The following is a 25,929-nucleotide window of genomic DNA, read 5'->3' on the forward strand; positions in this document are numbered from 1 at the left end:
ACCAGTAAAGCTTGTCAGATGTAGTATTTTCTCAGTTTAATAGAAAAAATTGAGTGGAAGATCTTATATAATTCTAGTTTTATATAAGCAAAGGATTAGTTCCTTACATTAAATAATGAATTAAGACTCTGTCTGGCTTCTCTAGTCAGCATAGCAAATGTAAACAGCAAGAGCTCATAAACCTAAAAAGACTCCATCTGGACAAAATAAGCATGCATATATCTTGTTAATAGCAAAGAAGAAATTTGGATTGTGGTTGTTTTTCATTAAAATAAATAATTATTTTAAAGTACTTAATGCTGGCTGAAATACATCCTATTTCTATTTCATAATTACAGAACCCCCTGTCCCTGGAAATTTAACAAAAATTGAACCTTATTTGATTTTGAAAGTCAGATAGTATGCTATTAATAATCCATGACAATTCCAGTTAAATGGCTCTTTTAATGTTAAATTTACATACATATTTTGTTTTGTAGAATATGACTTATTGCTGTTGGATCACGGTTTACAGCTGACGCTGATATAGCTAGGGAGCTTATCTATGCTTCCATTTATGGCCTTCTGCTGAGAAGCAAAGCTATTTAACTAAATTCCATGTGACTTCCAACCAGGAGAACAGATGTTTTAGAAGAAAGCATGTGCAGATGTACAATCTATATAAGTGCTACATGTACTTATGAGGTAGTCCATTCTGTGTAATTTCTTATAAAGCATTAAGAAATATTGGGAAAATCAGTGCCTACTGCCATACTGTTTCTTAATCTCATTCCGTATAATGTACTTATATTAAATGCAATTGTTCACCAAACCCTCTACCATTAAACATTCTCATTAGCATCTTGAATGAAACCCTCCTCTGTTGTATTATCTGCATACTTCACAATATGGTTGGTAGCAAACCTTTTTATAAACTTTAATAAACTTTCTATTACTGTAGTGTCTCTTATTTCATATTATGAACAAGCTGGATCCCTTATCACATCCAAATACAATTTGTATCATTAACACATATTTCCATATGAATCAAATATCAATTGAAAGAAATATATTGTTCTTACCTAGGCTTCACAAAATCACGAAGTAGAGTCCTTGTCCCGTGACCCCTTTTTATTAAGCTAATGTGAATTCCTCTCATTCACATCCAGCAAGTCCTGACAAACAGTCTTTCAACGGTGAATTTACAACCACAGACCTTATCAGGTTTGGTGAGCTGCCAGGCTGATATCTTCCAAACTTAATGCTGTACAAGAAAATACTTGGCAAGGAGTCTCTGAGAGTCACAAACAAATCTTTACACTAATTAAATGAACTAATTGTCTCCTGCAAACTCCCCCCACTTTTCTCCTCTTTACTTCCTATGGTAGGGGCCATTCGCCATCCACATGTGCCTTACTCCCTTGTTCCTTAACTGTTAACCCTTGTTCCTTAACTGTTCCCTTCTTTTGGCAGCTCTGCACATGTGCACATTGAGAAGAGGCTCCAGCTGTTCTTTTGCCCCACTGATCTCTGACTCCGAAGGCAGATGATAACTGTCAGATGGCCCTGGTTCCATCTCTTCCTCTGATGCAGAGCACTCATCAGAGTCTTCCCCAGACTCCAGGACTGGCCCATGTTCCTCCCCAATCTCCTCACTGTCTGAGTCTGCCATCAGCACTGCTGGCCCTGGTGGGCTACAACATATATGGAGAAATCAATCTCATCTTCTTTGAAATGGCAGCATAGTCTAGATTTTTTTATGGGCTCTACCATATCTTTCAGCATAGCCATAACTATGTTTATCTTAAGGGCTTGGGTTCCCTGCAATTGAATTATTATTTAACTATATATATTAAATTAAACAATATGTTAGAATTTAAACAAATTCCAAAATATCTTAAACAGAAATTGAATACTCAACATCAAGGCTTTGAGAAGAGGAAAAAACTTGTAACTTTAATAGGTTTGTTTACTTTTTCAATAAACGTGTACATTAAATACAGCTTGTACTTCACTAGTATCATAATTCCAGCTCTGAACTCTAACCCCCTCTGCCAATAGAAGAATAGTGTGACTGTCATGATAAATGTGAATACATAGTGTGGAAATTAATAAAGTTCGTGTTTCTTTAGAACTGGATTCTAAATCATCACTTGAAGAAATGAGATGTTTACAATCTGCAGGTGTGAGAGTGTTAAAAAGAAAGCCAACCTGGGGTTAGGGAAAATGAGGCAGTTATTTCAGATGCGTGAAATCGTTTCAGTTTAAAGTGCCAAAATAACTCTATCAATCCTGACTATTATGTATGTTGACTAGAAGCAATATCATTTGCTGTTCTACCTCAGGCATCAACAGGACTTAGATTAATCTTGAAATACATTTTGAATGAATAGGAAAAGAGGAGAGATTACCTTGAGTTATCAGAATTGGAATATACTTCAAACGGACTAGTCATTTGGAATAAGACATGGAAGGAGCAGCCATACTATTCCTCTACACTAGATGTATCCAATTCCATGCTGCTTATTTGCAAATACACAAAATATAAGGGTTGTGAAAAGCATTCAAAAGAGGTCTTTCAACAAACTGAAACAGCATGTGAAAAACATTCCTAGGATCATGAGGCTAATTGGAAGCTGCTTGCAGTCTCTGTATTGACAGAAGAGCCAATTTATTTTGCTGGTTGGGGCCACTTGATTTTTAGAGGCAATGGTGTCCCACAGGACAGGTGCTGCCATTGAGGTGGGGTTTCAAGACTAAACATGCTGACTAGAAAGCATATCCAAATGAATAAATGGGACTTCAGAGTATTCAGAATAGACATGTGATTCTGATAGCACCAAATCTGAACAATAGTTCTTAACATTTTCCGTTTGTGTATTCTTCATTATGGGTAAAAGCTTTCTTCTTAAACTTTTCATTTTCTCCTGTTTATTTTAAACAAAATAATTTGGAGACAGCTTTTGCAGGAGTTCCGATTGGCTCCCACAAAATACTGTTTGTTATCTATAATTGCTTTAAATGAAAAATAATGGAAGCAGAATTAAGGCAAACAAATGGAAATGACTACCAGTAAAAATTGAGAAATAGAATATTGCATCAGAAATGAAATAACAAGTATTTCATTCATCTGAATTCTGTCTGTGTATCTGTAGATGTGTCTGTGTCTCTAGCACTCTGTGTGTGATTGGATACATAGTGGTTTTGGATTTAAAAAAAAGAAAAATATCAGAAGGGCATTGAATGGGGAAAAGAAGAAGACACTGTTAGTCAATTGGGTAAAGGAATAAAAAGGTGTACGGTATAAAGAAGCAAAAGAAGGACAATATTTTGTAAGATTAAGATAACATAGCCATACAGAAGAAGAACTCAATCCAACAAAAAAAGTTGTACTTATGAAAAATGATTTATTGAAGCTAAATTGATAAAAAAACGAACAAATTTATATTTTTAGAAAAGCAGATTAGGCTCAAAATATACTAAACTGCTAACCGTTGCTAATTGTCATATATGTGTGAGTTTGTGCATCCTTGATTACTCACTTATGTTACCTTAGCATTATAAAGCTGCTATTTCATTAGTTTTGTATTCTGGTACAAACTATAGCATATTTATAAATCAGAGACTACTTATGTAGTCAGAATGATCAACCCTTATCCCATTATTTTACCAGTTTTTACCAGTTTATTTTTAATCTTACCTTCTCTGCTTCCTCTAATTCAATGTTAGAGGTACAATTATTTTGAAGATGCGGGATAACTGTATCATATAGATATCAGATTTACAGACTGTCATAAAAGCCTAACAGATGCATTTTGAGCCATGGTAGCACAGAATGTAGTATTGCAAGCTATTTCTGTTGGTCTCCAGCTACCAGCAGTTTGACAGTTCAAGGGCTCAGTTGACTCAGTCTTCTATCCTTCTGAGGTAAATGAGGATCCAGACTGTTGGGGGCAATGTGTTGACTCTGTAAACTGCTTAGAGAGGGCTGTAAAGCACTGTGAAGCAGTATATACCTCATTGCTATTGCTATTTTGAACACAAGGCATAAAATTCAGCCCAATTAAATAGACCTGGTTCTTTATAGGTTATGACTGGCAAGCAGACAAGAAGCATATTAAGCCAATGACCTAGACTTCTTAAAATTTTAAAATCAGAATAAAAATTAAGACATGTTATCTATTATGCCATTATACTATATACTGTATCTGTAAAGTAAAAGAAAAGCCAGTCAGTGAGAATTTCTCAGACCAAACCCGCCAAGAATTAAAAGGCCCATTCACAGTTCAAAAGAGCAACTCAACAATTCCCATTTTCAAAAGTCTGCCCACTAAGTTGCCATGAGACAGCTTTTGATGAACTTTTCAAATACCTTCTAGTAAATGGAAGGATGAGCACAGATCATTGATACATTATGTATGGTAATGCCTCAGGAACCTCATTACTGAGTAAAGGCAGCAAGCAGTTCAGTAGCATACTAAAGAATCTTAAATCTACCTTTATTGCATGTGGGAGACACCTTTTACTTGGGTGAACAATCTTCCCGCCCCATTAAATTTATATTTCTGCCATTCTTTAAGGAAAGTGTTCTCATGATTGGATTAAGCTTTCTTTCCCTGCTCTATCTTTATGTATGTAATCTTTGCTCATAAGAAAGAGCCAGAGCTGCTATAGTTATGCTTTACTCTGAAGGATACTAAATGGATTTTCTAGGATTCCTGAAACAATTTCTTCTTTCATTTTCTTTCACAAAGTTTGGATGCTTTCCCTTAATTTTTTTATAAAATAAAAATGCAGTTAATTGCAACACAAAAAACGGTTGTGTTCTCTTTACTGCTGGATAAGAATATTTTTGACTATAAGAATTCCTGGAAAAGCGAAGGGCACATTGCCATTTTATGAGTATACAGAAAGCAACTATTATACAATCCAAAAATGTGACAACCTATGTGTTGTATTGGTTTGAATTGAAAGAATATAATGTATGGATCAGGGTTTGGTTCCGGCAGTCACTACTGCTGGTTTGCTCGTGGGCATGCTTTGCGCTTGGCTATACTTGGTGCATTCTGTGCACACATGCGCAGTGTGATTAAAATTGTTCTGAGCATGGAGAGCTAGTTCAGGGGCAGGGCAGGCCTGGGTCACTGTCTGTTCCAGCGACCCAGGCTGCCAAACCACTACTGGTTTGGCTGAACTGATCCAAACTGGTAGGAACCCACCACTGGTATGGATCAATGTTATTTCAAAATATCAGAGAACGACATTCAAATAGAAAGCCTATGGATTAATGCAAAAATCAGGGAAATAATTGTCTAATATTAATAGAATAATCTGATGTAGTTTTAGCAATAGCACTTATACTTATATATGGCTTTACAGTGCTTTACAGACTTCTCTAAATGGTTTACAAAGCATGTTGCCCCCCAACCAAACTTGGAAAGATGACAGACTGAGTCAACCTTGAGTCTCGTAAGATTTGAACTGCCAAATTGCAGGCAGCTCATTTAAATGTTTCATTGATAATAAACTAGTTTAAAATTACCTTTCCTTTCCTTTCCTCCTTGGCTAAATCCCACTTAATTATGAGCAAGCAATTTAATGGCTACCCAGTGAATGGAAAGTTACAGAAATGTATTAGTCTTTATTTAAGTGGGAAAGCTACCAATTTATGATTATTCATTTAGGCATACTGACAGGAAAAATAGTGAAACAGAGATTTCAAAATATAGCCCTAATTTGCTTCTATTCTTATAGAGGGAAACCTATATGCACACACTTATGCATGCCTCCTCCGCTTTTCAGGCTGATACTGATAATTCTACATATAGGAAAAGAAATAGTGTTCTTGAGATCAAGATCAATAATCTGTTTTCTGGCTAATATTATTCAGTATTTTTATTAACAATCTAGAAAATTAGTTTGACAGTTTATCAAATTTGTGATTGACACAAAATTGGGATGACAAAACAAGATTGACATACTAGGCTGACAGAAACAAGATGTTTTGAGTAGGGAACTATAAAAAGGCATTACAGTTAGGAAGAAAACAAATACAGCATAAGGACTAAACAAAATGTTCATGGTTTGGAAACACTGCATCAGTGAAAAGGTTTAGGTGTCTCCACTGACAATAAATTGAGCAATACAGCCAGCAGTTTGAGCCTTTTGATAAAAAAGGCTAAGACATTTCTGCACTGTGTTAGAAGAAATACTGTCACTCAAGATGTATGAGGTCCTTATTCTTTACAACTCTGTGCTGGTGTGACTACTATGTACAATTCTGTACATGTCCAGAAGAATATTGATAGCTCTGGAAAAAGTTGACAAAGATTATACAGAGCTCATAGCCATATGCATATACTGTATGCTAAAGGAGCTTGTGATGTATAGTTGTAAAAAAGAAGACTGGAAGAAAACATGTGATCAATACAGGTATATAAAAGAATACCATAGGAAAGATGGTCAGAATCCAGGGCCATAAATAATATACGTTGCAGCTACCTAAATTTACTTAAAATATATGGAAAAACTTCCTGATGTTATGATCTATAAAAAATTGAAGCAATCTATATGTGGAACTAAGCAATCACATGTTGTATTTTATGTCAGCATCACTTAGTGATGAAAATTCCAATCCCAACTGTCATTATAACCTAAAGACTACCTGTATTGTATACCTGAAATGGATGACTCTCTGAATCTCAGGTAGCATTTTTTTTTATCCAAGCATTACTAGTTTTGGACCTAAGAATGTTATAATAGAAAAACCTCTTATATTGAGTTTAGACTGTAATACAAAATGACAATAAGAAGTATTAAGAACCCTAATGAACATGAAGTATTCTGCAATGTAAAGGCACATTATTAGCAGTTAGCATTCTTGTAAAATAGCTGTAGCAGCTATTCTGCAGTAATTACCTTTGAAATTTCTTTTCAATCTCTTCTGCCTTCTGTCTATCTAAATTGTAAGAGTTCAGTTTCTATGAAACAATATAGTGATTCACATTTTGCTTTACAGAAGTAACATGGGGAGGGCAAGTAAATTTATAAGATCATTGGGGTTGATGTGTCTAGCCACTGATGAGAATGGCAGGCTGAGTTTTCCACTCTTCCCCCAATCCACATATTTTCTTTTATATAGTCAGTTTCCTTTATTAAATATGAAATAATAATATGTTCAAGAAAGGAACTCTGCATAAAGGAAAGAGGATTCATGCTTATTTGGAAGACTCAACAGAAGTTGCGAAGGCTCCCCACAATGAAAAAGAAGCAGTGGAGGAAGTGTTGCCCATGGGGAAGGACAGGCATCTGGTATGGACATAGCAAAACAACTTTTAAAAAATTTACAAGGTCCATAAATGGCCGTTTTGCTTAAAATATAGAGCAGTATTTTCCCATAATAGTCTAAATATCTCCCTGCTATAGATTCCAAAGGTACCAATGTAACAATAATTCTGTTTTTATGACTATCTCTATTGCAATTTTATTTTATGCATTGGCTATATAATTATTAATGATCTATTTACAATGTTTACTTGAATTACTGTAATTGTTTCCATAATATTATTAAAGAGGACCTCAGATTTAGAATATTGGGATTTAGGTTTTGAAATTCCTTTGTTTCTCTCCATCCTTCCTCATCACTCCTAGAAATGCATGTGGAAAAGGGCCTTGCAAATACCATTCACAGCCATTCTAAAGGAAAGGAAAGAGGCCATATAAATTTAATATATAATTAAAATTAATATAAGTAACGAGACTTTCTCACCTTTCATATCCCATTTCATGCCATCAGATAATTAAAAAGATACCTCTGCCAGCCTGCAGTAATTCCTCTTCTGCTACAAACTACCCAACTTCCAGTCTTTTGATTAGATTACATTTGTACAAAATAGTTTGAGGTAATCCTCATTAGAATCACCTAGTTTGAGGGTTCAGCTTTTGGCAGACATATAACTGGAAAAACAAGCTTATTAAAAAATATCTAGAAGCAGATGCTAAGCACGTTCTAAGTACAGGTAAATTAAGGAACAAATTATATGTTCTGAGAGACAGGTAATCTTTTGATCCTGTAAGAAGCAGATAGAAAGGAAGAGTGTCAGATAATCAGACTTCCTATCATGAAAAGGCAGTTGAGTAAGTATCTTGCTTGTTTTCATTTCTTCTCTTCCACTAATGGTCATTTGGATAAATGGGCAAAGAGCTGCATTTCCAACAAAGTAGGTTGCGTAGCAGTGAGATTGAAGGACATCTTGCCCAGGGCTCATCATGGAATGAATAAAGTCTGTTTCTATTCCAGATTTCCAAGCCATTTAAGAAAGAAAATGAGGAGATGGGCAGATTAAAAATGTGAAAAATAAATGAACAAATAAAGTAACAAACCCATTATAAATAAAATATAAACAGCAATTCTGTGAGTTAATATGAAAGGAACAAAATCTTTAAAAATGAAAATTACTTCTTACCCAAAGTAGTAGTCCCTCTACTACCTGATTTTCCATTTAATGAAATAATATCAAAGACAAACTAAAATGTAAACAGCACTTTGTGCAAAGGTTCATGATACAGTTTAGGGATTGAAATATGAATCTGAGCCACACTAATAATAAATTCTTAAATATTTCCTCCCTTGGATTTGGTGAAAAGTAAATTGCTTCAGCAGGAGTCTTGTTTAATTTCCCTTTGAGCACTATAACCTGCTTCTCCAAAATTATTTGGGCACCATTAAAGTTGTCTAATTACCAAAATAAGAATCCCAGATTAAAATAATGAATTCCAGTAGCATGACTTTTTTTTAAATAGAATTTTCCTGTAGAAATAATAGAATTCATTTAAGCAACCTTTGATGCATTATTAAAATCAGTCTTGGCACATAATAGCACATCTTCACAAAGTCAAGTTAAATCACCATTGGCATTTGTTAAAAAATACTTTGTTTAGTCATCCATAATCAATTGAACAAATATTCAGTATTACATTTTCAAGCCTGTCTTTTCCTCCATTTGATTCCTGAGTAATGGATTTTTTTTCTACTAAAGTGAAAATGAAGATAAAGTGAAGAAGACGTAAGATGAAACTGAATTTCAGAACTCTCAGAAATAATGTCAAAATCATTCTGTTAAACAACATGAATAATCCTGGGCAAAAAAATGCTTATTTGTTTTTCTGACTCTTTGGTTACAGGGTATTCATACTCATAATTTGCACAAGCAAAAACAAAGTATTTGTTTTTGCTTGTGCAAATATATTCAGAGAATATATTTCTTGAATACAGTAGCTTTAGATTCTATTTCGAATTTTATGTAGACTCCATAATCCAAAATTAGTTCTTGTTGAAGAAATCAGCAGTCATTTATCATGCCTTATTACAGAGCTTTAGATTATTGGCCCTTGTGGCCATTCTTGCCTCAACTGTCTGTCTATCTTAATTTGTCTGGTTTGCTCCTTACCTTCCTCTGAGCAGGGTCTTTTGGTTTATAGTTCTATGGTTCTATGGTCATAGCCTCTAGATTCCATGATCCATGAACCTAGAATAAGTTCCTTCCTTTCATTCATTTCTGAAAAAGTTTCAAAAACATTTAAATATCTTTTCATTTGATTAGAGACTTAGTGTAGGATCTGGTTATACTACCTATAGTCATTAATCTTGGCAGTTCATAGAATCTGTTTGTTTTCATTACGATTTCAATTGAATTACAGTATAATTAAATTAAAATAATATGTCATACATGGTCATAGTGCAGTGTGTTATAAATATGCATGAATGTTATGTTTGGTTTGTTTTAATTGCTAATGTTTAGTAGTTTAGCCATTAAGCTATGAATTCATTTTATTGGATGGATGCTTATAATTGCTGTGTGTTTTTCTGATTTCTATTGCACATTGAAAACACCATGTAATAAATTATATTAATAACATTAATGAAGCTGTAGAAAAAGGAGGGAAAGCAAGAAGAATTATTCCTTTGGCTTATAATAAAAAACAGTTTATTGATGCTGTATCACTGACATGGGAAGCTACCATTTTATTTTTCTACCATGTCTTGCAGCAACATTGAAGGCATTATAGATGAGAGAACTGTTTTCTAACTTGGTATATTGAAGACTGACTAAGAATTGAAATTATGCCTTGCTGCAAGCATTTCTTAGCAATCTATTTTGTTCATTCTCAGTCCTGTATATTTCTTTCATATTGGACTCCAGAAGCCGATCTGCTATACAGAATGAGCTCTATTATCGAAATGCCAAAAAATCTTGCTATGGTAGTTTTACAGAAACACACTTTAAGCAGAGGAAATAGAAAGTAGAGGAAATAATAGATGCTATCAACATCATTCACTAACAGAGAAGACCCAATATCAAGCTGAACTCTGAAATAGAATATGAAATGTACTTCTTGAATAAAAAGAAGTATAAATATTCACTTGAATTTAGATAATAAGCATCTTAAACCACTGTATATTTTACCATTTATTTAAAGCTGACTCTATATTCATTTTGCAATACAATTTATAAGCGGCCTTAAAATCAAATATGGGAATAGGATAGATAAAAAGTAGAATAAGAATTATACAAAGCAGTTTGTGGAATTCCTATGATATTTTAATTAATTCTCTTTCATGTATATAAGACTTTCTTAACAATGAATTTAAATAGTAACCATGTATAATGAAACTACTTCTAAAATTAATTCTACCAGCAGACATAAGACAACTTAAAAAACAGCTGTAAAATTTGTCTGATTTAGAATCCAGTCCTATGCATGATCACATAAAAGTAAGCACCTCTTAATTTAATAGGATAAAATTTCCACACTCTTGTATACACATTAACATTTATTTTCTTCATGCATAGACTTATGAAGTTGGTTTTTGCTGAATGAGATTGTTTTCATCAATGCAAAGCTGATATGGGCATATAGTACTTTATAAGGAATAAGTACTAAATAGTTACTACATTTTCACTTTATATACATACATACATACATACATACATACATACATACATACATACATACATACTCTAATATACTACCACTATAAAAACATAAGATGGCCAAAATTAGAATGGGAATATGCTCCAAAGCATCTGAGAAGGAGAACAAGAAATAATGGATTTCATTAAGGAGAGATCCAACCTGGACTGAGGAGAAATTTCCTGACATTAAGAACAATATCTAGAATAGCTTATTTCTGGATGTTGTAAGTGCTCCATCACTGGAGATTTTCAGAAAGAGACTGGACAGCCACTTGTCTGGAATAGAATAGGGCTTCCTGCTTGAGCAGGGGGTTGGACTAGAACAGTGATGGGCAACCTTTTTGGCGTGGTGTGTCAAAAATCGGCAAAAAATCGAGCATAACTCGCGTTGTGTGTCACTTCGACAAAAACATAATTTTGCGCAATTTATAGTTGCTGCTAATGGCGCTCACAGTTCCCGTTGGCACTCCGCTGTTCCCTGCTGTGGTGCGGTCATAACCGACAGTCCCAGGAGTAGACTCTCTGTGCCGGCCTGACTGGAGAGAGGCGCGCACTGTTCCCGCGCTCCTCTCCGGCGGGTCCTCCCTCGCCGCGCTGATGACGTGTGTGCGCACGGCACGCATGCCTTACCAGCAGCCCCTGTGCTCAGAAAGGGGTGGCGGCGATACAGTAAGTGAGTGTGGGTGGGGGAGATCACACGTCCCCCCCCATTCCTCCAGCACAGATTCTTTCATCCTCGGCGGCCGTGCTGGAGCCGAGGATGAATTGCATGAAATCCTGTGCGTGTCACCCCAAATGGCTACGCGTGTCAGCACTGACACGCGTGTCATAGGTTCGCCATCACTGGACTAGAATATCTCCAAAGTCCCTTCTAATTATTTTATGTTCTGTCTTCTATAGCTCTTACATAAATACTCCTAAAGATATCTGCATTTGGTAAGAAGATCTGAAATGGAATTGAAGTAAGTTGCTAAGATCTCAAAATATCAACTACAGGTGAAACTCAAAAAATTAGAATAGCGTGCAAAAGTTCATTTATTTCAGTAATGCAACTTAAAAGGTGAAACTAATATATGAGATAAGACTCATTACATGCAAAGCAAGATAGTTCAAGTCGTGATTTGTCATAATTATGATGATTATGGCGTACAGCTCATGAAAACCCCAAATCCATCATCTCAGAAAATTAGAATATTACATGTGAGTTTGCTGGCCAATCAAGCACAGTAATCCCACGGTCATTGAACCAGGTTTTGGTGCTTTTGGCAGTGTGGGCAGCTGGAAAATGAAGTCTGCATTCCCATAAAGCTCGTCTGCAGAAGGAAGCATGAACATCTCCTGGTAGACAGCTGCATTGACCCTGGTCTTAATGAAGCACAGTGGTCCAAAGTCCTGTTGCTCAGTGGTCCAAAGTCCTCTTTTCTTATGAGAGCAACTTTTGCATCTCATTTGGAAACTAAGGACCCAGAGTATGGAGGAAGAATGAAGAGGCTGATCAAGCACAGTAATCCCACGGTCACTGAATCAGGTTTTAGTGCTTTTGGCAAAAGTTGCTCTCATCAGAAAAGACTGTGGGATTACTGTGCTTGATTGGCCACCAAACTCGCCTGACCTGAACCCCATAGAGAATCTATGGGGCATTGCCAAGAGAAAGATGAGAGACATGAGACCAAACAATGCAGAAGAGCTGAATGCCAGTATTGAAGCATCCTGGTCTCCCATAAGACCTCAGCAGTGCCACAGGCTGATAGCTTCCATGCCACGCCGCATTGAGGCAGTAATTGCTACAAAAGGGGCCCAAACCAAGTACTGAGAACATATACATGCTTATACTTTTCAGAGGTCTGATATTGTTCTATGTACAATCCTTGTTTTATTGATTGCATGTAATATTCTAATTTTATGAGATGGTGGATTTGGGGTTTTCATGAGTTATAGGCCATAATCATCACAATTATGACAAATCACAGCTTAAACTATCTTGCTTTGCATGTAATGAGTCTTATCTCATATATTAGTTCCACCTTTTAAGTTGTATTACTGAAATAAATGAACTTTTGCCCCCACTGTAGGGAGGAGGAACCGACCAGGTGGTTCCGCCCCAGGCGTCTTATGGAGCCATCAAGGTTCCAGACAGAGCTTGGGGTTATTCCTGACACTCTCGCCCACAGTCCGGTGGAGACTCTGGCTGCTGCGTGGCACTCGGCAGCGTCAGAGGCCCTCGACCGGATTGCGCCACTGCGGCCCCTCCGAGGCGGCGGATCCCGGAGGCCTCCTTGGTTCACCGAGGAGCTCCGGGAAATGAAGCGCCGGAGGAGATGCCTAGAGCACCGTTGGAGGTCCGATAAGTCCGAATCGAACCGAGCAATGGTAACCACCTGCACCAGGGAATATACTAGGGCACTTAGGGCAGCTAAAAGATCACACATAGCCTCCCTGGTTGCATCCGCTGAGTCCCGTCCAGCCGCCCTGTTCAGGATAACCCGCTCCCTATTAAACAAAAGGGAGACGGGGGAACCCCTGCAGGGCAGAGCTGAAGAATATGCCCAATTCTTAGCGGACAAAATTGCTCGGTTTCGGTCGGACTTGGACTCCACACCCGCAGTTCCAGCCGAGGCACAGGGGGACCAAGTAGAACAGCTCTGGGTTGAGTTTCAGGACGTTATCCCCGGGGATGTGGACAAGGCCATGAGAGCTGTAAGTTCCTCCACCTGTGTTCTGGATCCGTGTCCCTCATGGCTGGTTGCTAACTGCAGTGAGGTGACACGAGGCTGGATCCAGGCGGTTGTGACCGCCTCCCTTCGGGAGGGGAACTTCCCCGCCTCATTGAAAGAGGCGGTGGTGAGACCCCTCCTGAAGAAACCATCCTTGGATCCAGCTGTTCTTAACAGCTATCGCCCGGTCTCCAACCTCCCCTTTCTGGGGAAGGTTGTTGAGAAGGTGGTGGCCTTTCAGCTCCAACGGTCCTTGGAGGAAGCAAACTACCTAGACCCCTTCCAGTCTGGCTTCAGACCTGGTTACAGCACAGAAACCGCTTTGGTCGCATTGATGGATGATCTTTGGAGAGCCAGAGATGAAGGACATCCCTCCATCCTGGTCCTCCTTGACCTCTCAGCGGCTTTCGATACCATCGACCATGGTATCCTTCTGCGACGACTGCGGGAGGTGGGAGTGGGAGGCACCGTGCTACGGTGGTTCTCCTCCTACCTCTCGGACAGGTCGCAGTCGGTGTTAGTGGGAGGGCAGAGATCGTCCCCAAGGCCCCTAAATTATGGGGTGCCGCAGGGTTCGGTCTTATCCCCCCTACTATTCAACATCTACATGAAACCGCTGGGAGAGATCATCCGCAGGCACGGGATTAGATACCATCAATATGCGGACGATACTCAATTGTATCTGTCCGCCCCGTGCCAAATCAATGAAGCGGTTGACGTGATGGGCCGGGGTCTTGAGGCCGTTATGGACTGGATGAGGATTAACAAGCTTGTGCTCAACCCAGAAAAGACCGAGTGGCTGTTGTGTTTCCCTCCCAAAGATTTGGCCAACATTCCAACACTCAGGCTGGGGGGTCAAATTTTACACCCCTCAGAGAGGGTTCGCAATCTGGGAGTCCTCCTGGATCCACAGCTGTCATTCGACCACCATTTAGCGGCTGTGACCAGGGGGGCATTCGCCCAGGTACGCCTGGTGCGCCAGTTGCGACCCTACCTGAACCGGGAGGCACTCACAACAGTCACTCGGGCCCTTGTGATCTCTAGGCTGGAATACTGCAATGTGCTCTACATGGGGCTGCCCTTGAGGAGCATCCGGCGACTTCAGTTAGTGCAGAACGCGGCCGCGCGAGTGATCGCGGGTGCACCCCGATTCACCTGCATAACACCTATCCTCCGCGAGCTGCGCTGGCTACCTGTCGATCTCCGGATGCGCTTCAAGGTGCTTTTACTCACCCATAAAGCCCTACATGGCAGTGGATCTGGATACTTGAGAGACCGCCTTCTGCCGATTACCTCCCTACGACCTATAAGATCGCATAGACTGGGCCTCCTCCGCATTCCATCGGCCAGCCAGTGTCGGCTGGCAACTACAAGGAGGAGGGCCTTTTCAGCAGTCGCCCCGACCCTTTGGAACGAGCTCCCCGTGGAGATTCGTACCCTCTCCACCGTCCAAGCCTTCCGCATAGCCTTGAAGAACTGGCTCGCCCGTCAGGCCTGGGGATAAGGACCGTTACCCCGCCCGAATATTGAATGTATGGTGTTGATTTTATTATATGTTGTCGTCTTAATGTTGTATTCCCCCTCCCTTGGTTTTCTGTGAGCCGCCCTGAGTCCCCTCAGGGAAAAGGGCGGCCTACAAATGTCAATAAAACCTATAAAAAAAAAAAACCTATATTCTAATTTTTCGAGTTTCACCTGTATTTCAGAGAATACATAGGAGTGGATTTCCCTTTCATAACTGAATATGCCTTAGAATTATATTCTTTAATAACAATGGTATTAATTAACTTGCATGCTGCTTGGTTCTTAATGACTCTGGGAGGCTCATTTATCTTATATTAGCATAATTCATTGTGAAATTAACTTTACATCATTATGGATTTTATATTCTGTTCACTTTTGCCTATACTCAACCTTAATTTGTAACCCCAAACTTCAAAGAAAAAGCAAAACACATACATTGTTTGCCCAATTATCTACATTCATCCTCAACTTTCTTTTTTTTTGTAAACCTTTTTTTTTATTTGTAAACAAACAAGTACAGACACACACAAAACATAAAAACATTTTCCAGTTCCATACAGTATGTTGATTGGTTACAAAACTTTTTGTACATTCTCACCCTAGTCATCTGATATATATGTAAACAATTATTATCATTATTATACATTTATTTGACTATAATTGTCATTACTACATTATATGTGAGATATTCTACATTTTAGGTAAATTTATATCATGACATTTTATTACATCATCCAAAATCCATCCAATAATAGTACATCTTTATAAAATTCTTTGTCTAACCACTGTTAAGATAAATTCCATATTTTATAAAAAAAATTATCTTTGGTTACCAAACTTTTATGCATCCTCTCCGTAGTCCTCACTTAAAAATTATATAAAATCTCATATTATCAATATATATGTATACAGTATTATCATTATTAATCATTTATTTGACTATATTATTACTTCATTTTATACAAAATATTCTAACTTTAAATAAATTCAAATTAATTTTTATTATAACATTTCATTACATCATCCTGTATCCATCCAATAGTAGTACAATCTTTTATTTCTTGCCATTTGTGGTATTTGTATTCTAATTGCTTTTTTAATAAATCTTGTATGGACATCTGTTAGCAACTTATATTTCACTGCATATCTTGTAAAGGCTCGAAGCCCCTCATCTGTTCCTTCCAGCATCTTCCCTTTAGTTATCACCAATGCTTCTGCCAGAATTTCTATCATTACTTCTGCCAATTTTTCTCCTTTTTCTTCTTCTATCTTCTGGAATCTGAGGTAAAATTCAAGTCTATCGATCTTCCATTCCAATATTCCACTCTTATCTTTTTCAAAAGCACTCATTCTGCTGTCAATATCTCCAATTTTCTTATCTCTTTGTTCATCTTTTTATTGTTTTTTGAGAACTATCCTCATATTTCAGCATCATTTCATCTATTTTATCTGTTCTTTGTTCAATAATCTCCCATCTCCTTTCAATCTCTCTGTTCTTGTTTGTATTTTTTAATTTTTTGCATAATCATCTGCAATGTCACTTCCTTTTCTTTTCTGTGTTGCGACATGGTCTATATTGATCTTTTCCTTTCACTAGTGCACACTGCCACTATAAAATCCGAAGCTCTTTTCCAAACCAAGTTAACTGTTCTCTTTCCCAATTCGTGCAATTATTTTCCACTCCAAACTTTTCACTCTGATAGTACCCAGAAAAGCACCTGTATAAACATCCATGCTCTTCCCACTATCATTTTCAATAAACAAACTCAAAGTCCTTGAAATGTAACAATATCTCTTACTTTGCACAAAATTATCAAATGCTCAAACATAGAGAAGAAAAACAGTATTTCCAAGACTCCAAGCCTCTATCTGGCAGTGTTATTTTCTTCTATTTTCACTTCTCACTTCCTTTAACAAGAAAATATTATTATAGGACTTTGAAAAGATAAAAACAATGAAAATCTTTAGAAAAAGAGAAAGATAAAATCAGTCCAATTTAAAAGATATGCGTTTGTAGAAATTCCAGCAGTAAAAGGATTAAATAAAAATAACACACAAAGTTTGACTCAGACTTAATCTCGCTGCTTGGCCTCTTCTGTCTTCAATTTTAACTTTGCTTTTAAAGTACTTTGGGGTGTTCTCTCATCTAATAGTAAAAAAATTATCTCACCAATTCTCTCCTGCTTATCTTCCGTTTCTGGAGCTGTCCCAACTTTCAGCAGCTTCAATGACCGCTTCTTTGTCGCCGTAAAAAAGGGCTTCTCCTGGATCTACCAGGGACTTTGAGATGTCCCCGGGATTGGCACGATGTGCCCTTCTCTATCACCGTCTCTGCGGGATGGTTTAGGTCCAAAAGGACCGTCCAGAGACAGAGATGTTGATGGCAATCCTGGAGCTCCAAGATTACACATTGTATCATTGTGACGTCAGCTCTGCCTCTCCCATCCTCAACTTTATTTTATGTGGCTATTTTAAATGCATCTTTCCCTAAGAAAACCATTTTAATGAGAATTTTACTGCCAAGATTCAGTCTGATCTGTATTGTTACTTTATTTAACAATATAGAACCTCTCCAACTTCCCAACTGCAAGAGACAACATATTAGATTTGCACAATATAATCTCTTTGAGAAGATCATATGTGAGGAGATCATAAAGTGGAGCCTACTGACATTTAGTGACAGTTTTCATATCTTTGGTAAAATATGCAGTGCGTCAAAACAGTTTTTTCTTTCCAACCCACCAGTACATTTAAAATATATAAAATATCTTTAAAATATCAAGAAACTTTGACTTAGTTTATCTGTCTGTCCATCAGCAGAATAACTTTCAAAAAAAATGGATACAGTGGCACAACATTGGTTTGTGGTGGATTCAGGCAAGGGCTCTGGAGAACAGTATTTCAGGGGGGAAAAATCAGTGCAGCTGTATGATAAGAGGCAGCTGAGCAATCACTGAAAATACAGTGGAACCTCTGGTCACAATCATAATTCATTCCATAGCTTTGGTCGTGACCGAACCTAACCAAAATTAATGGAAAATTAATGCAGCAGCCACACATGGGTCACTGTTGTTTGTAAACGAGCAACAGGAAATTTGGTGCTTACAAAAAAATCCAATTTGGTCATGGTCAGAAGCGTTCGTGACCAGAGATTCTACTGTATTGCCAACTCTTCCATTCTAAGCCTCATTCCCTTTCCTGGTCATATGGTTCAACTTATTAACCTTTCCAGTGTACACCTAGGAAACACATACAAGCTGCAAAGGGAAGTCAGGAATACATACATATATGCTAATTTATTGTAGAGCAGATGCCTCCTATTGTCAAAGATGCTGGCACAGGTGTTTTAAATGTATTATCCTCTATCCTTCCTAAAATAGCAGCATGAATTAACTAGTCACACTGTATCCAGTAAGAATTGGTACATCATGATAGAAGACTAAAGGGTTTCACTTTACGCTATGATGAATACTACAGCAAATAATGCAATTAGGGTTTAAAACTACAATCTACTAACAAAATTGTTAATTAGTAAAGCGTGATATTGAACAGAAAATTATACATACAATCAAATATGAAAGTTCTATTATGTGAGGCCATGGTTTATTTCTGTTTAGGTCATACAAAATGAGAGAAGGCATAAAAAATATCAGAAAATTATACACACAACACACACAGAGGAATTCATAATTGCTAATCATTTCTGGAATTTCAAAATTGAAGGAAAATTCTGGAGGAGAAAATTTATGAGACATCTCATCTCTAAGGATGCTGGAGACTCAGTACTTTATTCATTCTAATATTGACTTGTGTATTTAATTGAGTTTACATTTTTATTAGCATTTAAATACGTATTTTGTGAATCAACATGTAAATACAGATTTTTAATCTCTCAGAATTCAGTCCTGCAAATAAAGCCTGCATACAAAAATGTTATTAGAGATAACAAGTACATAAAAATATATTCAGTAGAATAGTTTGAAAAATCAGTAAGGTAAAGGTAAAGGTTTCCCTTGCACATATGTGCTAGTAATTCCCAGCTCTAGGGGGCAGTGCTCATCTCCGATTCAAATCCAAAGAGCCAGCGCTCTCTGTGGTCATGTGGCCAGCATGACTAAATGCATGAAGGAGCACGGAACACTGTTAATTTCCCACTAAAGGTGGTTCCTATTTTTCTACTTGCATTTTTACATGCTTTCGAACTGCTAAGTTGGCAGAAGCTGGAACAAGTAACAGGATCTCACTCCATTACGCGGTGCTAGGGATTCGAATTGCTGACCATTCTGATTGCCAAGCTCAATGTCGATCAGAATTAGCCACTGAGCCACCGCGTCCCCTGAAAAATCAGTACATAAGAGTAAATAATTATGATAAAGTAAACTTGCTATGAAAAATGTCTCTATTATGAGATTGTATTTGAAAAACATTGTATTTTTCATGATGAAGTTGAACAAGTGTAAAAACTTGATATAGAAATAAAATAATAATTGAGAAGTTGATAAAGGAGAAATTAAGCAAATCTGCAACTGATAGACTGATTCCTCTTTAGATATTAAAACAAATTGAATATACTAACACTAGATAAAAGCATGCAGTGTAAAAATTGGACCATGATAATCCATTCATTTTATCTTCCAGTTGTAAGAGAAATTGTTGGGTAATATGAGACTGCAGATAAGTATGCTTAATAGCACTTTTACTTCAAACAATTAATTACAGATAAATAAAGTAAGCTGAATGATGTTAAATACAATTAATAGAAAGTTAAGAACAGAAGGCTTAAGTTAGGAGAAAAGGTATTTGTGATCAGATAGACATGAAATGAAAATCATAATTCCCAAACTCTGATTTTTAAATAATCAAATATTTCACTAGTTGTTATTTCAGCTGTGCTTTGCTATTTCTTAATTGTTTATAAACATAGAATAACATAATGAAAGAAAATATGAATCAATAATATTCCTCAAAGCTATGGTCTAGAGATGGGGTGTCAAACTTGCATCATCATGATGGCATCAAGTGATGTATAATGACTTTTCCACCCTTCGCTGGCGTGGGTGTGGCCAATGCCATTCGGCCTACGGGTCGTGAGTTTAACAGCCCTGGTCTAGAACAATAATTGGTGAAGTTTTTGGATTTTCCTAAAATAGATACATTGACTTCTTTGATTAGACAAATGACATTATGTCTATTATTGATAACTGTAAGTCTCTACTTATGATTTATAGTTTGATAATTAGATAGTATAATTTACAGAAAGTAGTGTTATAAGATGTAATTTTAAGAGAGCTGAAATATACCTATAATTATAACTGCTGTGAAGAATATTGGAAGCCATTTCTTAATGTCTTTTTTCTTTCTTTTTTATTTTTATGTAACATTTTCCTTTTTACACAATTTGTTTTCTCCTTTAGGTATTTACTTTTCTTTTTTTATTTATCTATATTAATTGGTGTTAGTTTTTATATTATTTTTGTTTAAAGGTTTTAATAAAAAAATGTACAAAATATGTTTAGACTTCAACTGTCTAAAGAACCCTGGGAATTGAAGTTCATACATCTTAAAAGTGCTAGACTACTTTAGAGCATCTTATGTCAACAATACCTTTACTACCGGATGGCTTAATCATCAGCTATGCAGCTTTGCACTGGATGGCATTAATATAATATCATAATACATCCTTAATGCTAGATAGCATCAGCCATGAGCTTAATACTGAGTTTTTCCTGACATTGAAAATATACCATAATTATATACCCATAACATTATACAGGGATCTTAATAGTTTCTAGCTATTTCTATTTTTATTGTTAATTACATTCCATTTTTCCTTACTTTCGTTTCTATTTGAGAGGCATGAGTGATTCCTATAAGTTATATGCCACAGATAGCACATTCCAGTTGCTAATCATGGATGACAAAAGTTTTTTTAATGGGCAAAGATACAATTCTGTGTTATAGATATCTGTGTTATATAAACTCAATACAATGACTGTTCTACTTTAATTGTACTTCACTGAAATTTGCGGCTGTGTTTTTGTGCAAAATGTGTTCAGAACTACTTAAAGTTAGAAACATGATCTAAAGAAATTTTCTTATTTACCTAGCCTATTACTGCGCTACAAAGGGAAAAATAAATTATTTACCCAGGAATAGCTTTATTCTTGTTAGACTTGACATTAATACACAAAAAAACCCTCTGAAATAACAACAGACTTACCTGAATTAAGGATCAGTTTTTCAATGACACAGAAATTCATCTAGCTCACACTGCTTATTTTTCTTCCCATATTATTGAGTACAAAATGCTATCTTATGTCAGAATGACTCGGGTAAAGTTATCTTAATAGTATCATTTGAAAATAAAATAAATCATTTGATTTTCAGAGGGATTAGTCTAATGACTTTTTTTAAAAAGGAATAAATTCATTGCCAGGAATGAAAAATGAAAACAAGCTTCATATTGACATAAGAATAGATGTATTAGTGAGACAGATGGAGCTTTTAATGAATTCGGTCTAAGACGGGTGCCCCAACCAAAAGAAATTACTTTTAATTAATCTTAAGCATGCACCTATACACCAAGTGTATTATACCTTTTTATACCATGAATTTCTCTGTTTAGAAATGTCTCATTCTTATAAAATTTAGGTCCCAAAGACTGTCATATTGTTTCATATCCAAGGATTACCACCTATTTAAGGTTTAAATGTTAAAATAAAAAATAGGGCAAGAGAATCAAAGAGGGTGTATTATTCTGTTTTTCCCACACTAAGAATTATGAGGTTAGTCCAAAGTAGGGCTTGAATAGGACACCATTGGAAAATCCCAGGTTGTAGGGTTGAAAAACGTCCCCAAAGAAGTTCTAATCTACGGTATTGCCAGAAATTTGAATATCATTGAATATTTTACCACTAGTTTAGTTCATTTTGAGGACATCTTACAGAGACTCAAAATATCTTTAAAAAAACATTAAGTTATAGAAATACTATAGTCAAAAATATTATAGTCAATAATATAATAGTAATTAATATGGTCATTAAATTAGCCATTTTGGTCTAGTGGTTATGGCACCAGCCTAGAAACCAAGAGGGTTTTGGTCCCATTTTAGGCATGGAAACGTGTGATTTTGCGAGAATCACTTACTGTCAGCCCATGTTGGATGTCAGGCCTGGCCAATAAACAGATTCTATACTTACTCTCCAACATGGAAGGAAAAAAAGGATGGTCATTAACTAGTCTTAATGTAGATGAATTTTGAGTGCAAACAGAAAAGTCTGCAGCAGTTTTCACTAATTAATATTTAACTATACTTTATAGTTATAAATGTATAAATTATATCTGTAATTAATTATAAATTATGCTATACATATATGTTGATAGTTTATAAAAATAAATAAGAAAATTCTGACTATACTAAATCTTGAGTTAGAAAAACAGAACATTATTTGGCATTATAACACAAAATATAAACCAAATTTTACTGAGAAAACATAATTTATTTCTACCAGTACAGTGAACATACTCCATCCATTTTACCCTTGCATGATTGTAGTTTGGATCATCATGCTTCTGTTTTACAGTCTAAGATTTGTTTGCATGTTTTTGCATGCTTTGTTTCTTAGTGAGGGTAACATTACTTCAAATGTATCCTTTCTGGTTACTAATCAGCATTAGAACTGAAGTTAGGGCATTAGGTTGGAGAAAGTTACTTTATGTAGAGAGTAAAGAACATTACTTTGATGGAAATATGCAAGATCTTAACATATCTTAAGTCCACAACAGACAGGAAATATTTGAAAAAGGCTTGGAAAGACAGCTCCCTAATTAACAAAAGTATAACAAGGGGGATAAGGTAAATGACAATCAGACTAACAAGATTTGTTATTATATACGTGCTCAATAAAGTAGTTTTAGCCCTCTGTGGAGTGGAGTTCATGGTCGGATCTACAAGTAGAGTTGACATCAGGAAAAACAAATGTTCATTCTGTATGTGATTCCAGCAGGTGTAGTTTGCTATAAAGTAAAATCTGAAGGGAAAATAAACCTAGCAAAGTGCACCTTTTCTGCCCTCTCCCACTTCTCAGTCTTTTGGAGCAGAATTGGGTCAAAACCCAGTACATCTCTTTGCATAATACCAGGAGAGCCAAACTGAAGCTTCCTATGCCCAGGCAATGTCCTTTTGCAATGCCATCTAACCGAAAAATAGAAGGCTCCTCACCAGCTCATAGCCTGCTCAAGGGCAGTCCTTAAAAGGAAATTGCAAAGTAGAGAACATCCAGCTTTTCATCCTCCACCAGTTGATGATGTCAACATTCCTTCTCCTTAAACAATGGATTTCCTCAGCTGTGATGCCTTCTTGAAAGTCACATTTCAATAAAATTCACCACAGGTACATTGATAAGAAATTGCCCAGCTTCCCCCAAACTGTCAGGCAAATCAGATCCCTCAGTTTCTATAAAAAATGTTGCTTTTTCATTATTCGGGGTCCTCTTTCATGTAAAGCAGGCAGTCACCCAACAATCCTTGCAATAAAGATAATTCTTCTCCTCAATATCTTGCTCTTTACTTTAGAACTTTCCATGACCAAGTATATTTCTGAGAGTATATTTCTTTTCAGTCCTTTGGCAGATATTTTAATTTCACATATTCACATAAAAACTCAAGTAAGAGGTTTTCCAAACCTTTGATAAAAACTAGAAATTTGAGCAAGCTATACTGACTTTCAGTCCTGATTCTATTGCTGATATCTGAGTCTGGTACCCATGATTTTATTTAGACAAAAGTCTTTACATTAGAAGTTCAAAAGTGTAAATTCAAGAGGCTGAAAATAACTGATTTGAAATACTATTGGGGAAAAATGATGGCTTATTTATCCAGACTGAATATAAATTTATATACCTGAGAGACCGCCTCCTGCTGATTACCTCTCTCAGACCAATTAGATCGCACAGGTTGGGTCTCCTCCGGATTCCATCTGCCAGCCAATGTCGGCTGGCGACTCCCCGGGGGAGAGCCTTCTCTGTTGCAGCTCCGGCCCTCTGGAATGAGCTCCCTGTTGAGATCCGGATCCTTACTACCCTCCCGGCCTTCCGCAAAGCCACCAAGTCCTGGCTGTTCCAGCAGGCTGGGGGGAGCTGAGAAGTATTTACCTCCATAGAAATTGTGAATGTTGGTTTTGTTTTTAATATGTTGTCTTTGTCTTGTTCCCCCCTTTCCCTTGTCTTTTGTGAGCTGCCCAGAGTCCTCCGGGAGTGGGCGGCATACAAGACAAATAAATAAATAAATAAATAAATATTTACCTGAATCTCTTATCTCCTTTTCCTTCCTAGTTGTATGCTTTTAGATAACTATGCACTTCTTTTATTTACACAGATTGTTCCATTAATTTCACCAGATGAGGCAAGTTTGCACAATGCTATAAAAGAGAGAGAGAGAGAGAGAGAGAGAGAGAGAGAGAGAGAGAGAGAGAGAGAGAGAGAGAGAGAGAGAGAGAGAGAGAGAGAGAGAGAGAGAGAGATGTGAACTGAATACCGATCAAATATGGGAGCTCTTTGTAAGCACAAGGGCTCCCATAGTTAAAATACTTCATCTGAACATGGCATAGTGGCATAAGGCTTGTCAGAACAATCTTCAAAATGGTTTATCTGATAATAAATCTGCTGAGTCCTGGCATGGCTTCAGTCATCAAAGAGTTTGAAGTTACATTGACATGATGTTTTAAACATAATCATGTGTAACACTGAACAATAAAGGAACACCAACTGGCTAATACAATGCAGCTAAAAATGTAAAAGGAGTTTTCCTGAAAGTTATGATTACTATATCAGAGCTAAATTTCTAAACTATTTCTTATTTTTGTTCTAGTTTGTACAATGAAAGAGTTGAAGAAAGATTTTGAAAATTTGCTGTTTCAAACTCTCCAGCACTTTATAATAGTAATCTCCAGATTACTATATGACTTGACCACTAATTATATATGCAATGTATATATCTACATGTAGTTTTATGTGTATATATGTATCCATGTATCTGTACCTATCTGTGTGCATATTTCTATAATCTTTCTTCTATTATAAATAAATAAGGGACAATAATGTGAGTATAGTACAATCTGGTGTGATCACCATATTACTTGCTTTATCTTGTAGACCTCTGAGACTTGGTTTTAAAAAATAATTAAAAAACACCCCACAATGCCATCTCTGGCTATTACTCACCCTAAGAGTCAGGGTGTGTGTATATGTATGTATGCACATGTGTGTTTCATTGCACCTACATTCTAAAATATTTTTGCAGCATGAACAATGACTAATTTCCAGAAAGCTGAAAATATAGTGCAAAATTTCTTGTTTGTTTTTAAGTTTGAAACAAATGATTTGTCTGTTACAAAACATGGGCATGCCTTACATCATTTAATTTAGTGAGCCAATCCTGCCTATATTTATTCATATTTAAGTTTTCACACAACAACATATCACTACATCTGTAATCTGCAGTTGGGCAAGACTTGACTGCTCACTCAATCTAGAAAGCTGGAAAGAAAACTGGAACAAACAACAGAAACTAAAATCCTCTATATATAGCATGAGGAGATACAAATATTGACCTGATTTTGAGATGATACATAGAAGCAAAGAGCAACTGCAATAATCTCACATTGTACCAACTGAAGACTAATTAACTGTCATGGTTGCATTATTTTTTTAATGTTCTGACTGCATTTATAGAGCATC

The sequence above is a fragment of the Thamnophis sirtalis genome, unplaced genomic scaffold (genome assembly GCF_051295495.1).
Source record: "Thamnophis sirtalis isolate CommonGarterSnake01/CBP01778 unplaced genomic scaffold, rThaSir2_p1.2 scaffold_11, whole genome shotgun sequence".
NCBI lineage: Eukaryota > Metazoa > Chordata > Lepidosauria > Squamata > Natricidae > Thamnophis > Thamnophis sirtalis.